The 14,022-nt window shown below is 46.5% G+C and overlaps 4 non-coding genes and 21 pseudogenes across 4 annotated transcripts; 6 read left to right on the forward strand and 19 right to left on the reverse strand.

Annotated features, from left to right (window-relative positions):
- Nucleotides 1–166: 166 nt before the first annotated feature.
- On the reverse strand, nt 167–285 carry LOC148250413 (5S ribosomal RNA; annotated as a pseudogene).
- A 560-nt stretch (nt 286–845) lies between these two features.
- On the reverse strand, nt 846–964 carry LOC148250414 (5S ribosomal RNA). Its single transcript, XR_015814576.1, has one exon. It is a non-coding gene; the product is annotated as a 5S ribosomal RNA (ribosomal RNA).
- A 204-nt stretch (nt 965–1,168) lies between these two features.
- LOC148250415 (5S ribosomal RNA) lies at nt 1,169–1,287 on the reverse strand (annotated as a pseudogene).
- A 561-nt stretch (nt 1,288–1,848) lies between these two features.
- LOC148250416 (5S ribosomal RNA) lies at nt 1,849–1,967 on the reverse strand (annotated as a pseudogene).
- Nucleotides 1,968–2,852: 885 nt separating this feature from the next.
- LOC148250417 (5S ribosomal RNA) lies at nt 2,853–2,971 on the reverse strand (annotated as a pseudogene).
- A 376-nt stretch (nt 2,972–3,347) lies between these two features.
- On the reverse strand, nt 3,348–3,466 carry LOC148250418 (5S ribosomal RNA; annotated as a pseudogene).
- Nucleotides 3,467–4,029: 563 nt separating this feature from the next.
- LOC148250419 (5S ribosomal RNA) lies at nt 4,030–4,148 on the reverse strand (annotated as a pseudogene).
- A 204-nt stretch (nt 4,149–4,352) lies between these two features.
- LOC148250420 (5S ribosomal RNA) lies at nt 4,353–4,470 on the reverse strand (annotated as a pseudogene).
- Nucleotides 4,471–5,031: 561 nt separating this feature from the next.
- LOC148250421 (5S ribosomal RNA) lies at nt 5,032–5,150 on the reverse strand (annotated as a pseudogene).
- A 522-nt stretch (nt 5,151–5,672) lies between these two features.
- Nucleotides 5,673–5,791, reverse strand: LOC148250422 (5S ribosomal RNA). The gene has a single exon (XR_015814411.1). It is a non-coding gene; the product is annotated as a 5S ribosomal RNA (ribosomal RNA).
- A 559-nt stretch (nt 5,792–6,350) lies between these two features.
- On the reverse strand, nt 6,351–6,469 carry LOC148250423 (5S ribosomal RNA; annotated as a pseudogene).
- A 209-nt stretch (nt 6,470–6,678) lies between these two features.
- LOC148250424 (5S ribosomal RNA) lies at nt 6,679–6,797 on the reverse strand. Its single transcript, XR_015815324.1, has one exon. It is a non-coding gene; the product is annotated as a 5S ribosomal RNA (ribosomal RNA).
- A 563-nt stretch (nt 6,798–7,360) lies between these two features.
- On the reverse strand, nt 7,361–7,479 carry LOC148250425 (5S ribosomal RNA; annotated as a pseudogene).
- A 561-nt stretch (nt 7,480–8,040) lies between these two features.
- LOC148250426 (5S ribosomal RNA) lies at nt 8,041–8,159 on the reverse strand. Its single transcript, XR_015815656.1, has one exon. It is a non-coding gene; the product is annotated as a 5S ribosomal RNA (ribosomal RNA).
- Nucleotides 8,160–8,364: 205 nt separating this feature from the next.
- Nucleotides 8,365–8,483, reverse strand: LOC148250427 (5S ribosomal RNA; annotated as a pseudogene).
- A 524-nt stretch (nt 8,484–9,007) lies between these two features.
- Nucleotides 9,008–9,126, reverse strand: LOC148250428 (5S ribosomal RNA; annotated as a pseudogene).
- Nucleotides 9,127–9,689: 563 nt separating this feature from the next.
- LOC148250429 (5S ribosomal RNA) lies at nt 9,690–9,808 on the reverse strand (annotated as a pseudogene).
- Nucleotides 9,809–10,017: 209 nt separating this feature from the next.
- On the reverse strand, nt 10,018–10,136 carry LOC148250430 (5S ribosomal RNA; annotated as a pseudogene).
- A 562-nt stretch (nt 10,137–10,698) lies between these two features.
- LOC148250431 (5S ribosomal RNA) lies at nt 10,699–10,817 on the reverse strand (annotated as a pseudogene).
- Nucleotides 10,818–11,183: 366 nt separating this feature from the next.
- LOC148250432 (5S ribosomal RNA) lies at nt 11,184–11,302 on the forward strand (annotated as a pseudogene).
- Nucleotides 11,303–11,511: 209 nt separating this feature from the next.
- Nucleotides 11,512–11,630, forward strand: LOC148250433 (5S ribosomal RNA; annotated as a pseudogene).
- Nucleotides 11,631–11,835: 205 nt separating this feature from the next.
- On the forward strand, nt 11,836–11,954 carry LOC148250434 (5S ribosomal RNA; annotated as a pseudogene).
- Nucleotides 11,955–12,513: 559 nt separating this feature from the next.
- Nucleotides 12,514–12,632, forward strand: LOC148250435 (5S ribosomal RNA; annotated as a pseudogene).
- Nucleotides 12,633–13,191: 559 nt separating this feature from the next.
- On the forward strand, nt 13,192–13,309 carry LOC148250436 (5S ribosomal RNA; annotated as a pseudogene).
- A 205-nt stretch (nt 13,310–13,514) lies between these two features.
- Nucleotides 13,515–13,633, forward strand: LOC148250437 (5S ribosomal RNA; annotated as a pseudogene).
- The last annotated feature ends 389 nt before the right edge of the window (nt 13,634–14,022 follow it).

Consider the following 14,022-nt stretch of genomic DNA (forward strand, 5'->3'; position numbering starts at 1 on the left):
CCTCCCCCCCTCCCATCATTTGTTTCCTTGTGCGTTCACACTGCACCTCTCATTCTTGTTCTAATATCGATTAAAATGCCCCTGATTCTTGACTCACATTTGCGTATAAACCAGCGGACCATAGTTCCAGTCGCGCGTAACGTCGAACGACCCATCTGAAAAAAAATTGTTGCGATACGAGGACTTCCCAAGAGGTCACCCATCCGAGCACTACTCTCGCCCAAGCACACTTAACTGCAGAGTTCTGATGTGATCCAGTGCATTAGTGCTGGTATGATGCCAATTATTTAATTTTGCGCTTCAAATACATACACTCCTTCTCTTTTCTTCCTCTTCCCGTCATTTATTTCCTTGTGCGTGCGCACTACACCTCCCGTACTCGTTCTAATATCAAGTAAAATGCCACGACGCCGTGACTCACATTTGCGAATAAACCTGCGGACCATAAATCAAGTCGCGCGTAACGTCGAAAGATTCATCTGCAAAAAGATGGGTGCAACACGAGGACCTCCCAAGAAAATGGGTGAAATATAAGGACTTCGCAGGAGGTCACCCATCCGAGTACTTTTCCCGCCCAAGCACCCTTAACTGCGGAGTTCTGATAGAATCCGTTGCATTAGTGCTGGTATGATCCCTCATGTTTCATTCTGCACTGCAAATACATACACTCTTTCTCCTCCCATCCCCCCTCCTGTCATTTGTTTCCTTGTGCGTGCACTCTGCATCTCTCTTTCTCATTCTAATATCAAGTAAAATGACCTGGCACCGTGACTCACCTTTGCAAATGAACCAGCGGTTTATAATTCCATTCAGGCGTAACGTCGAACAACCCATCCTAAAAAAAATAGGTGCAACACGTGGGCTTCCCAAATGGTCACCCATCCGAGTACTACCCTCGCCCAAGCACACTTAACTGCGTAGTTCTGATGGGATCCGGAGCTTTAGTGCTGGTATGATCGCACCTGTTTAATTTCGCACTGCAAATACATACACTCCTTCTCCTTTCTTCCCCCTCCCGTCATTTGTTTCCTTGTGCATTCAAACTTCACCTCTCATTCTCGTTCTAATATCGATTAAAATGCCCCTGCTTCTTGACTCACATTTGCGTATAAACCAGCGGACCCTAGTTCCAGAAGCGCGTAACGTCGAACAATCCGTCTGAAAAAAATTAGTGCGACACGAGGACTTCCCAGGAGGTCACCCATCCGAGTACTAATCTCGCCCAAGCACACTTAACTGCGTAGTTCTGATAAGATCCGGTGCATTAGTGCTGGTATGATCACAACGATTTAATTTTGCGCTGCAAATACATAAACTCATTCTCCTTTCTTCCCCCTCCCGTCATTTGTTTCCTTGTGCGTGCGCACTGCATCTCCCGTGCTCGTTCTAATATCAAGTAAAATGCTAAGGTGCCGTGACTCACATTTGTGAATAAACTTGAGAACCATAATTAAACTCGCGCGTATCGTCGAAAGAATCATCTGTACAAAAAAGGGTGCAACACGAGGACTTCCTAACAAAATTGGTAAAATATAAGGACTTCGCAGGAGGTCACCCATCCTAGTGCTACTCTCACCCAAGCACCCTTAACTTGCGGAGTTCTGATAGAATCCGTTGCATTGGTGCTGGTATGATTGCTCATGTTTCATTCTGCGCTGCAAATACATACACTTTTTCTCCCTTCATCCCCCCTCCCGTCATTTGTTTCCTTGTGCGTGCACTCTGCATCTCTCCTTCTCGTTCTAATATCGATTAAAATGCCCCTGCTTCTTGACTCACATTTGCGTATAAACCAGTGGACCCTAGTTCCAGTCGCGCGTAACGTCGTAGGACCCGTCTAAAAAAAAATTAGTGCGACACGAGGACTTCCCAGGAGGTCACCCATCCGAGTACTACTCTCGCCCAAGCACACTTTGCTGTGGAGTTCTGATGGGATTCGGTGCATTAGTGCTGGTATGATCGCACCTGTTTAATTTCGCGCTGCAAATCGATAAACTCCTTCTCCTTTCTTCTCCCTCCCGTCATTTGTTTCCTTGTGCGTGCACACTGCACCTCTCGTTCTCGTTCAAATATCAAGTAAAATGCCACGGCACCGTGACTCACATTTGCGAATAAATCTGCGGACCATAATTAAAGTCGCGCGTAATGTCGAACGACAAATCTGAAAAAAGGAAAATGGGTGCAACACGAGAACTTCCCAGGAGGTAACCCATCATTGTACTACTTTCGCCAAAGCACACTTAACTGTAGAGTTCTGATGGGATCCAGTGTATTAGTGCTGGTATGATGCCACTTGTTTAATTTTGCGCTTCAAATACATACACTCCTCTTTTCTTCCTCCTCCCGTCATTTGTTTCCTTGTGCATGCACACTGCACCTCCCGTACTCGTTCTAATATCAAGTAAAATGCCACGGCGCCGTGACTCACATTTGCGAATAAACCTGCGGACCCTAAATCAAGTCGCGCGTAACGTCGAAAGAATCATCTGCAAAAAGATGGGTGCAACACGAGGACCTCCCAAGAAAATGGGTGAAATATAAGGACTTCGCAGAAGGTCACCCATCCGAGTACTTTCCTCGCCCAAGCACCCTTAACTGCGGAGATGTGATAGAATCCGTTGCATTAGTGCTGGTATGATCCCTCATGTTTCATTCTGCACTGCAAATACATACACTCTTTCTCCTCCCATCCCCCCTCCCGTCATTTGTTTCCTTGTGCGTGCACTCTGCATTTCTCTTTCTCGTTCTAATATCAAGTAATATGCCCCGGCACCGTGACTCATCTTTACAAATGAGCCAGTAGTTTATAATTCTATTCGCGCGTAATGTCGAATAACCCATCCGAAAAAAAATAGGTGCAACAAGAGGGCTTCCCAAGTGGTCACCCGTCCGAGTACTATGCTTGCCCAAGCACACTTAACTGCGGAATTCTGATGGGATCCGGAGCTTTAGTGCTGGTATGATCGCACCTGTTTAATTTCGCGCTGCAAATACATACACTCCTTCTCCTTTCTTCCCCCTCCCGTCATTTGTTTCCTTGTGCGTCACACTTCACCTCTCATTCTCGTTCTAATATCGATTAAAATGCCCCTGCTTCTTGACTCACATTTGCGTATAAACCAGCGGACCCTAGTTCCAGACGCGCGTAACGTCGAACGACCCGTCTGAAACTCCTTCTCCTTTCTTCCCCCTCCCGTCATTTGTTTCCTTGTGCGTTCACACTTCACCTCTCATTCTCGTTCTAATATCGATTAAAATGCCCCTGCTTGTTGACTCACATTCGCGTATAAACCAGCGGACCCTAGTTCCAGACGCGCGTAACGTCGAACGACCCGTCTGAAAAAAAATTTGTGCGACACGAGGACTTCCCAGGAGGTCACCCATCCGAGTACTAATCTCACCCAAGAACACTTCACTGCGGAGTTCTGATGGGATCCGGTGCATTAGTGCTGGTATCATCGCACCTGGTTAATTTTGCGCTGCAAATACATAAACTCATTCCCCTTTCTTCCCCCTCCCGTCATTTTTTTCCTTGTGCGTGCGCACTGCACCTCCCGTTCTCATTCTAATATCAAGTAAAATGCTACAGCGCCGTGACTCACATTTGCGAATAAACCTGAGGAAGATAATACAAGTCGTGCGTAACGTCGAAAGAATTATCTGCAAAAAAATGGTTGCAACACGAGGACTTCACAAGCAAATAGGTCAAATATAAGGACTTCGCAGGAGGTAACCCATGCTAGTACTACTCTCGCCTAAGCACCCTTACCTACGGATTTCTGATAGAATCCGTTGCATTAGTGCTGGTATGATCGCACCTGTTTCATTTCGCGCTGCAAATACATACACTCCTTCTCCTTTCTTCCCCCTCCCGTCATTTGTTTCCTTGTGCGTGCGCATTGCACCTCTCGTTCTCGTTCAAATATCAAGCAAAATGCCACGGCGCCGTGACTCACATTTGCGAATAAATCTGCGGACCATAATTAAAGTCGCGCGTAACGTCGAACGGTACATCTGAAAAAAAGAAGATGGGTGCAACATGAGAACTTCCCAGGAGGTAACCCATCATTGTACTACTTTCGCCAAAGCACACTTCACTGCGGAGTTCTGATGGGATCCGGTGCATTTGTGCTGGTGTGACCGCACCTATTTAATTTCGTTCTGAAAATACATAAACTCCTTCTTCCCTCCCCCCCTTCCATCATTTGTTTCCTTGTGCGTTCACACTGCACCTCTCCTTCTCGTTCTAATATCGATTAAAATGCCCATGATTCTTGACTCACATTTGCGTATAAGCCAGCGGACCATAGTTCCAGTTGCGCGTAACGTCGAACGACCCATCTGAAAAAGAATTGTTGCGATAGGAGGACTTCCCAAGAGGTCACCCATCCAAGTATTAATCTCGCCCAAGCACACTTAACTACAGAGTTCTGATGGGATCTAGTGCATTAGTGCTGGTATGATGCCACTTGTTTAATTTTGCGCTTCAAATAGATACACTCCTTCTCTTTTCTTCCTCCTCCCGTCATTTGTTTCCTTCTGCGTGCGAACTGCACCTCCCGTACTTGTTTTAATATCAAGTAAAATGCCACGGCACCGTGACTCATATTTGCGAATAAACCTGCGGACCATAAATCAAGTCACACGTAACGTCGAAAGAATCATCTGCAAAAAGATGGGTGCAACACGAGGACCTCCCAAGAAAATGGGTGAAATATAAGGACTTCGCAGGAGGTCACCCATCCGAGTACTTTTCTCGCCCAAGCAACCTTAACTGCGAAGTTCTGATAGAATCCGTTGCATTAGTGCTGGTATGATCCCTCATGTTTTATTCTGCACTGCAAATACATACACTCTCTCTCCTCCCATCACCCCTCCCGTCATTTGTTTCCTTGTGCGTGCACTCTGCATCTCTCTTTCTCGTTCTAATATCAAGTAATATGCCCCGGCACCGTGACTCACCTTTGAAAATGAACCAGCGGTTTATAATTCCATTAGCGCGTAACGTCGAACAACCCATCCGAAAAAAAATAGGTGCAACACGAGGGCTTCCCAGGTGGTCACCGATCCGAGTACTACTCTCACCCAAGCACACCTAACTGCGGAGTTCTAATGGGATCCGGGGATTTAGTGCTGGTATGATCGCACCTGTTTAATTTCGCCCTGCAAATACATACACTCCTTCTCCTTTGTTCCCCCTCCGTCATTTGTTTCCTTGTGCGTTCACACTTCACCTCTCATTCTCGTTCTAATATCGATTAAAATGCCCCTGCTTCTTGACTCACATTTGCGTATAAACCAGCGGACCCTACTTCTAGACGCGCGTAACGTCGAACGACCCGTCTGAAAAAAAATTGGTGCGACACGAGGATTTCCCAGGAGGTCACCCATCCGAGTACTAATATCGCCCAAGCACACTTTTCTGATGGGATCCGGTGCATTAGTGCTGGTATGATAGCACCTGTTTAATTTTGCGCTGGAAATACATAAACTCATTCTCCTTTCTTCCCCCTCCCGTCATTTATTTCCTTGTGCGTGCGCACTGCATCTCTCGTTCTCGTTCAAATATCAAGTAAAATGCCACGGCGCCGTGACTCATATTTGCAAATAAATCTGCGGACAATAATTAAAGTCGCGCGTAACGTCGAACGACACATCTGAAAAAAAGAAAATGGGTGCAACATGAGAACTTCCCAGGAGGTCACCCATTCGAGTACTACTCTCGCCCAAGCACACTTAACTGCGGAGTTCTGATGGGATCCGGTGCATTAGTGCTGGTATGATTGCACCCGTTTAATTCCGCGCTGCAAATACATAAACTCCTTCTCCTTTCCTCCCCCTCTCGTCATTTGTTTCCTTGTGCGTGCGCACTGCACCTCCCGTGCTCGTTCTAATATCAAGTAAAATGCTACGGTGCCGTGACTCACATTTGCGAATAAACCTGAGGACCATAATTCAAGTCGCGCGTATCGTCGAAAGAATCATCTGCAAAAAAATGGGTGCAACACGAGGACTTCCTAAGAAAATTGGTGAAATATAAGGACTTGCAGGACGTCACCCATCTTAGTGCTACTCTCGCCCAAGCACCCTTAACCTGCGGAGTTCTGATAGAATCCGTTGCATTGGCGCTGTTATGATTGCTCATATTTCATTCTGCGCTGCAAATACATACACTTTTTCTCCCTCCATCCCCCCTCCCGTCATTTGTTTCCTTGTGCGTGCACTCTGCATCTCTCCTCGTTCTAATATCAATTAAAATGCCCCTGCTTCTTGACTAACATTTGCGTATAAACCAGCGGACCCTAGTTTCAGTCGCGCGTAACGTCGAACGACCCGTCTGAAAAAAAAAATTAGTGCAACACGAGGACTTCCCAGGAGGTCACCCATCCGAGTACTACTCTCGCCCAAGCACACTTAACTACAGAGTTTTGATGGGATCCGGTGCATTAGTACTGGTATGATCGCACCTGTTTAATTTCGCACTGCAAATACACAAACTCCTTCTCTTTTCTTCCCCTTCCCGTCATTTGTTTCCTTGTGCGTGCGCACTGCACCTCTCGTTCTCGTTTAAATATCAAGTAAAATGCCACGGCGCCGTGACTCACATTTGCGAATAAATCTGCGGACCATAATTAAAGACGAGCGTAACGTCGAACGACACATCTGAAAAAAAGAAAATGGGTGCAACATGAGAACTTCCCAGGAGGTAACCCATCATTGTACTACTTTCCCCAAAGCACACTTAACTGCGGAGTTCTGATGGGATCCGGTGCATTTGTGCTTGTATGATCGCACCCGTTTAATTCCGCGCTGTAAATACATAAACTCCTTCTCCTTTCTTCCCCCTCCCGTCATTTGTTTCCTTGTGCGGGTGCACTGCACCTCCCGTGCTCATTCTAATATCAAGTAAAATGCTATGATGCCGTTACTCACATTTGCGAATAAACATGAGGACCATAATTCAAGTCGCGCGTATCGTCGAAAGAATCATCTGCAAAAAAATGGGTGCAACACGAGGACTTCCTAAGAAAATGGGTGAAATATAAGGACTTCGCAGGAGGTCACCCATCCTAATGCTTCTCTCGCCTAAGCACCCTTAACCTGCGGAGTTCTGATAGAATCCGTTGCATTGATGCTGGTATGATTGCTCATGTTTCATTCTGCGCTGCAAATACATACACTTTTTCTCCCTCCATCCCCCCTCCCGTCATTTGTTTCCTTTTGCGTGCACTCTGCATGTCTCCTTCTCGTTCTAATATCAATTAAAATGCCCCTGCTTCTTGACTCATATTTGCGTATAAACCAGCGGACCCTAGTTCAAGTTGCGCGTAACGTCGAACGACCCGTCTAAAAAAAAAAATTAGTGCGACACGAGGACTTCCCAAGAGGTCACCCATCCGAGTACTACTCTCGCCCAAGCACACTTAACTGCAAAGTTTTGATGGGATCCGGTGCATTAGTGCTGGTATGATCGCACCTGTTTAATTTCGCGCTGCAAATACATAAATTCCTTCTCCTTTCTTCCCCCTCCCGTCATTTGTTTCCTTGCGCGCGCGAACTGCACCTCCCGTGCTCGTTCTAATATCAAGTAAAATGCTACGGTGCCGTGACTCACATTTGCGAATAAACCTGAGGACCATAATTCAAGTCGCACGTATCGTCGAAAGAATCATCTGCAAAAAAATAGGTGCAACACGAGGAGTTCCTAAGAAAATGGGTGAAATATAAGGACTTCGCCGAAGGTCACCCATCCTAGGGCTACTCTCACCCAAGCACCCTTAACTTGCAGAGTTCTGGTAGAATCCGTTGCATTGGTGCTGGTATTATTGCTCATGTTTCATTCTGCGCTGCAAATACATACACTTTTTCTCCCTCCATCCCCCCTCCCGTCATTTGTTTTCTTGTGCGTGCACTCTGCATTTCTCTTTCTCCTTCCAATATCAAGTAATATGCCCTGGTACCGTGACTCACCTTTGCAAATGAACCAGCGGATTATAATTCCATTCGCGCGTAACGTCGAACAACCCATCCGAAAAAAAATAGGTGCAACACGAGGGCTTCCCAGGTGGTCACCCATCCGAGTACTACCCTCGCCCAAGCACACTTAACTGCAGAGTTCTGATGGGATCCGGAGCTTTAGTGCTGGTATGATCGCACCTGTTTAATTTTGCGCTGCAAATACATACACTCCTTCTCCTTTCTTCCCCCTCCTGTCATTTGTTTCCTTGTGCGTTCACACTTCACCTCTCATTCTCGTTCTAATATAGATTAAAATGCCCCTGCTTCTTGACTCACATTTGCGTATAAACCAGCGGACCCTAGTTCCAGACGTGCGTAACGTCGAACGACCCGTCTGAAAAAAAATTGGTGCGACACGAGGACTTCCTAGGAGGTCACCCATCCGAGTACTAATCTCGCCCAAGCACACTTAACTGTGGAGTTCTGATGGGATCCGGTGCATTAGTGCTATTATGATCGCACCTGTTTAATTTCGCGCTGCAAATACATAAACTCATTCCCCTTTCTTCCCCCTCCCGTGCTCGTTCTAATATCAAGTAAAATGCTACGGTGCCGTGACTCACATTTACGAATAAACCTGAGGACCATAATTCAAGTCGAGCATATCGTCGAAAAAATCATCTGCAAAAAAATGGGTGCAACACGAGGACTTCCTTAGAAAATGGGTGAAATATAAGGACTTCGCAGGAGGTAACCCATGCTAGTACTACTCTCGCCCAAACACCCCTAACTTGCGGAGTTCTGATAGAATCCGTTGCATTGGTGCTGGTATGATCGCACCTGTTTCATTCTGCCCTGCAAATACATACAGTTTTTCTCCCTCCATCCCCCCTCCCGTCATTTGTTTCCTTGTGCGTTCACACTGCACCTCTCCTTCTCATTCTAATATCGATTAAAATGCCCCTGCTTCTTGACTCACATTTGCGTACAAACCAGCGGACCCTTGTTCCAGTCGCGCGTAAAGTCGAACGACCCGTCTGAAAAAAAATTGGTGCGACACAAGAACTTCCCAAGAGGTCACCCATCCGAGTACTAATCTCGCCCAAGCACACTTAACTGCGAAATTCTGATGGGATCCGGTGCATTAGTACTGGTATGATCACACCTGTTTAATTTCGCACTGCAAATACATAAACTTCTTCTCATTTCTTCCCCCTCCCGTCATTTGTTTCCTTGCGCGTGCGCACTGCACCTCTCGTTGTCGTTCAAATATCATGTAAAATGCCACGGCGCCGTGACTCACATTTGCGAATAAATCTGCGGAACATAATTAAAGTCGCGCGTAATGTCGAACGGCACATCTGAAAAAAAGAAAATGGGTGCAACACGAGAACTTGACAAGAAAATGGGTGAAATATAAGGACTTCGCAGGAGGTAACCCATGCTAGTACTACTCTCGCCCAAGCACCCTTACCTAAGGAGTTCTGATAGAATCCGTTGCATTAGTGCTGGTATGATCGCACCTGTTTCATTTTGTGCTGAAAATACATACACTCCTTCTCCTTCCCTCCCCCTCCCATCAATTGTTTCCTTGTGCGTTCACACTGCACCTCTCCTTCTCGTTCTAATATCGATTAAAATGCCCCTGCTTCTTGACTCACAATTGCGTATAAACCAGCGGACCCCAGTTACAGTCGCACGTAACGTCGAACGACCCGTCTGAAAAAAAATTGGTGCGACACGAGGACTTCCCAGGAAGTCACCCATCTGAGTACTACTCTCGCCCAAGCACACTTAACTGCGGAGTTCTGATGGGATCCGGTGCACTAGTGCTGGTATGATCGCACTCGTTTAATTCCGCGCTGCAAATACATAAACTCCTTCTCCTTTCTTCCCCCTCCCGTCATTTGTTTCCTTGTGCGTGCGCACTACACCTCTCGTTCTTGTTCAAATATCAAGTAAAATGCCACGGCGCCATGACTCACATTTGCGAATAAATCTGCGGACCATAATTAAAGTCGCGCGTAATGTCGAACGGCACATCTAAAAAAAAGAAAATGGGTGCAACACGAGAACTTCCCACGAGGTAACCCATCATTGTACTACTTTCGCCAAAGCATACTTAACTGCGGAGTTCTGATGGGATCCGGTGCGTTTGTGCTGGTATGATCGCACCTGTTTAATTTTGCGCTGCAAATACATAAACTCATTCCCCTTTCTTCCCCCTCCCATCATTTGTTTCCTTGTGCGTGTGCAGTGCACCTCCCGTTCTCGTTCTAATATCAAGTAAAAGGCTACAGCACCGTGACTCACATTTGCGAATAAACCTGAGGACCATAATACAAGTCGCGCGTAACATCGAAAGAATCATCTGCAAAAAAATGGGTGCAACACGAGGACTTCACAAAAAAATGGGTGAAATATAAGGACTTCGCAGGAGGTAACCCATGCTAGTACTACTCTCGCCCAAGCACCCTTACCTACGGAGTTCCGATAGAATCCGTTGCATTAGTGCTGGTATGATCGCACCTATTTCATTTCGCGCTGCAAATACATACACTCCTTCTCCTTTCTTCCCCCTCCCGTCATTTGTTTCCTTGTGCGTGCGCACTGCACCTCTCGTTCTCGTTCAAATATCAAGTAAAATGCCACGGCGCCGTGACTCACATTTGCGAATAAATTTGCGGACCATAATTAAAGTCGCGCGTAACGTCGAACGGCACATCTGAAAAAAAAAAATGGGTGCAACACGAGAACTTCCCAGGAGGTAACCCATCATTGTACTACTTTCGTCAAAGCACACATAACTGCGGAGTTCTGATGGGATCCGGTGCATTTGTGCTGGTGTGACCGCACATGTTTAATTTCGTGCTGAAAATACATACACTCCTTCTTCCCTCCCCCCCTCCCATCTTTTGTTTCCTTGTGCGTTCACACTGCACCTCTCCTTCTCGTTCTAATATCGAATAAAATGCCCCTGACTCTTGACTCACATTTGCGTATAAAGCAGCGGACCATAGTTCTAGTCAGTGCCCCTAATTTGACGTTACGCGCGACTGGAACTATAGTCCGCTGGTTTATACGCAAATGTGAGTCAAGAATCAGGGGCATTTTAATCGAAATTAGAACGAGAAGGAGAGGTGCAGTGTGAATGCACAAGGAAACAAATGATGGGAGGGGGGGAGGGAAGAAGGAGTGTATGTATTTTCAGCACGAAATTAAACAGGTGCGGTCACACCAGCACAAATGCAACGGATCCCATCAGAACTCCGCAGTTAAGTGTGCTTTGGCGAAAGTAGTACAATGATGGGTTACCTCCTGGGAAGTTCTCGTGTTGCACCCATTTTCTTTTTTTCAGATGTGTCGTTCGACGTTACGCGCGACTTGAATTATGGTCCTCAGGTTTATTCGTAAATGTGAGTCACGGCGCCGTGGAATTTTACTTGATATTAGAATGAGAACGGGAGGTGTAGTGCGCACGCATAAGGAAACAAATCACGGGAGGGGGAAGAAAGGGGAATGAGTTTATGTATTTGCAGCGCCAAATTAAACACGTGCGATCATACCAGCACTAATGCACTGGATCCCATCAGAACTCCGCAGTGAAGTGTGCTTGGGTGAGATTAGTACTCGGATGGGTGACCTCCTGGGAAGTCCTCGTGTCGCACCAATTTTTTTTCAGACGGGTCTTTCGAAGTTACGCGCGTCTGGAACTATGGTCCGCTGGTTTATACGCAAATGTGAGTCAAGAAGCAACGGCATTTTAATCGATATTAGAACGAGAATGAGAGGTGAAGTGTGAACGCACAAGGAAACAAATGATGGGAGGGGGAAGAAAGGAGAAGGAGTGTATGTATTTGCAGCGCGAAATTAAACAGGTGCGATCTTACCAGCACTAAAGCTCCGGATCCCATCAGAACTCCGCAGTTAATTGTGCTTGGGCGAGCGTAGTACTCGGATGGGTGACGACTTGGGAAGCCCTCGTGTTGCACCTATTTTTTTTCGGATGGGTTGTTCGACGTTACGCGCGAATGGAATTATAAACCGTTGGTTCATTTGCAAAGGTGAGTCACGATGGCGGGGCATATTACTTGATATTAGAATGAGAAAGAGAGATGCAGAGTGCACGCACAAGGAAACAAACGACGGGAGGGGGATGGGAGGAGAAAGAGTGTGTGTATTTGCAGTGCAGAATGAAACATGAGGGATCATACCAGCACTAATGCAATGGATTCTATCAGAACTTCGCAGTTAAGGGTGCTTGGGCGAGAAAAGTACTCGGATGGGTGACCTCCTGCGAAGTCCTTATATTTCAGCCATTTTCTTGGGAGGTCCTCGTGTTGCACCAATCTTTTTGCAGATGATTCTTTCGACGTTACGCGCGACTTGATTTATGGTCTGCAGGTTTATTCGCAAATGTGAGTCACGGCGCCGTGGCATTTTACTTGATATTAGAACGAGTACGGGAGGTGCAGTGCGCACGCACAAGGAAACAAATGACGGGAGGGGGAAGAAAAGAGAAGGAGTGTATCTATTTGCAGCGCGAAATTAAACAGGTGCGATCATATCAACACTAATGCACCAGATCCCATCAGAACTCCGCAGTTAAGTGTGCTTGGGCGAGAGTAGTACTCGGATCGGTGACCTCCTGGGAAGTCCTCGTGTCGCACCAATTTTTTTTCAGACGGGTCGTTCGACGTTACGCGCGACTTGAACTAGGGTCCGCTGGTTTATACGCAAATGTGAGTAAAAAAGAAGGGGCATTTTAATCGATATTAGAATGAGAAGGAGAGGTGCAGTGTGGACGCACAAGGAAACAAATTATGGGAGGGGGAGGGAAGGAGAAGGAGTGTATGTATTTTCAGCACGAAATGAAACAGGTGCGATCATACCAGTACTAATGCAACAGATTCTATCAGAACTCCATAGGTAAGGGTGCTTGGGCGAGAGTAGTATTAGCATGGGTTACCTCCTGCGAAGTCCTTATATTTCACCCATTTTCTTGTGAAGTCCTCGTGTCGCACTAATTTTTTTTCAGACGGGTCGTTCGACGTTACGCTCGTCTGGAACTAGGGTCCGCTGGTTTATACGCAAATGTGAGTCAAGAAGCAGGGGCATTTTAATCGATATTAGAACGAGAATGAGAGGTTAAGTGTGAACGCACAAGGAAACAAATGACGGGAGGGAGAAGAAAGGAGAAGGAGTGTATGTATTTGCAGCGCGAAACTAAACAGGTGCGATCATACCAGCACTAAAGCCCCGGATCCCATCAGAACTACGCAGTTAAATGTGCTTGGCGAGATTAGTACTCGGATGGTTGACCTCCTGGGAAGTCCTCGTGTCGCACCAATTTTTTTTCAAACGGGTCGTTCGACGTTACGCGCGTCTGAAACTAGGGTCCGCTGGTTTATACGCAAATATGAGTCGAGAAGCAGGAGCATTTTAATCGAAATTAGAATGAGAATGAGAGGTAAAGTGTGAACGCACAAGGAAACAAATGACGGGAGGGGGAAGAAAGGAGAAGGAGTGTATGTATTTGCAGCCCAAAATTAAACAGGTGCGATCATACCAGCACTAAAGCTCCGGATCCCATCAGAACTCCGCAATTAAGTGTGCTTGGGCGAGAGTAGTACTCGGATGGGTGTCCACCTGGGAAGCCCTAGTGTTGCACCTATTTTTTTTTCGGATGGGTTGTTCGACGTTACGCGCGAATGGAATTATAAACTGCAGGTTCATTTGCAAAGGTGAGTCACGGTGCCCGGGCATATTACTTGATATTAGAACGAGAAAGAGAGATGCAGAGTGCACGCAAAAGGAAACAAATGATGGGAGGGAGGATGGGAGGAGAAAGAGTGTATGTATTTGCAGTGCAGAATGAAACATGAGGGATCATACCAGCACTGATGCAACGGATTCTATCAGAACTCCGCAGTTAAGGGTGCTTGGGCGAGAAAAGTACTCGGATAGGTGACCTCCTGCGAAGTCCTTATATTTCACCCATTTTCTTGGGAGGTCCTCGTGTTGCACCCATCTTTTTGCAGATGATTCTTTCGACTTTACGCG

Source organism: Carica papaya, chromosome 8 (genome assembly GCF_054855325.1).
Source record: "Carica papaya isolate Zhongbai chromosome 8, ASM5485532v1, whole genome shotgun sequence".
Taxonomy (NCBI): domain Eukaryota; kingdom Viridiplantae; phylum Streptophyta; class Magnoliopsida; order Brassicales; family Caricaceae; genus Carica; species Carica papaya.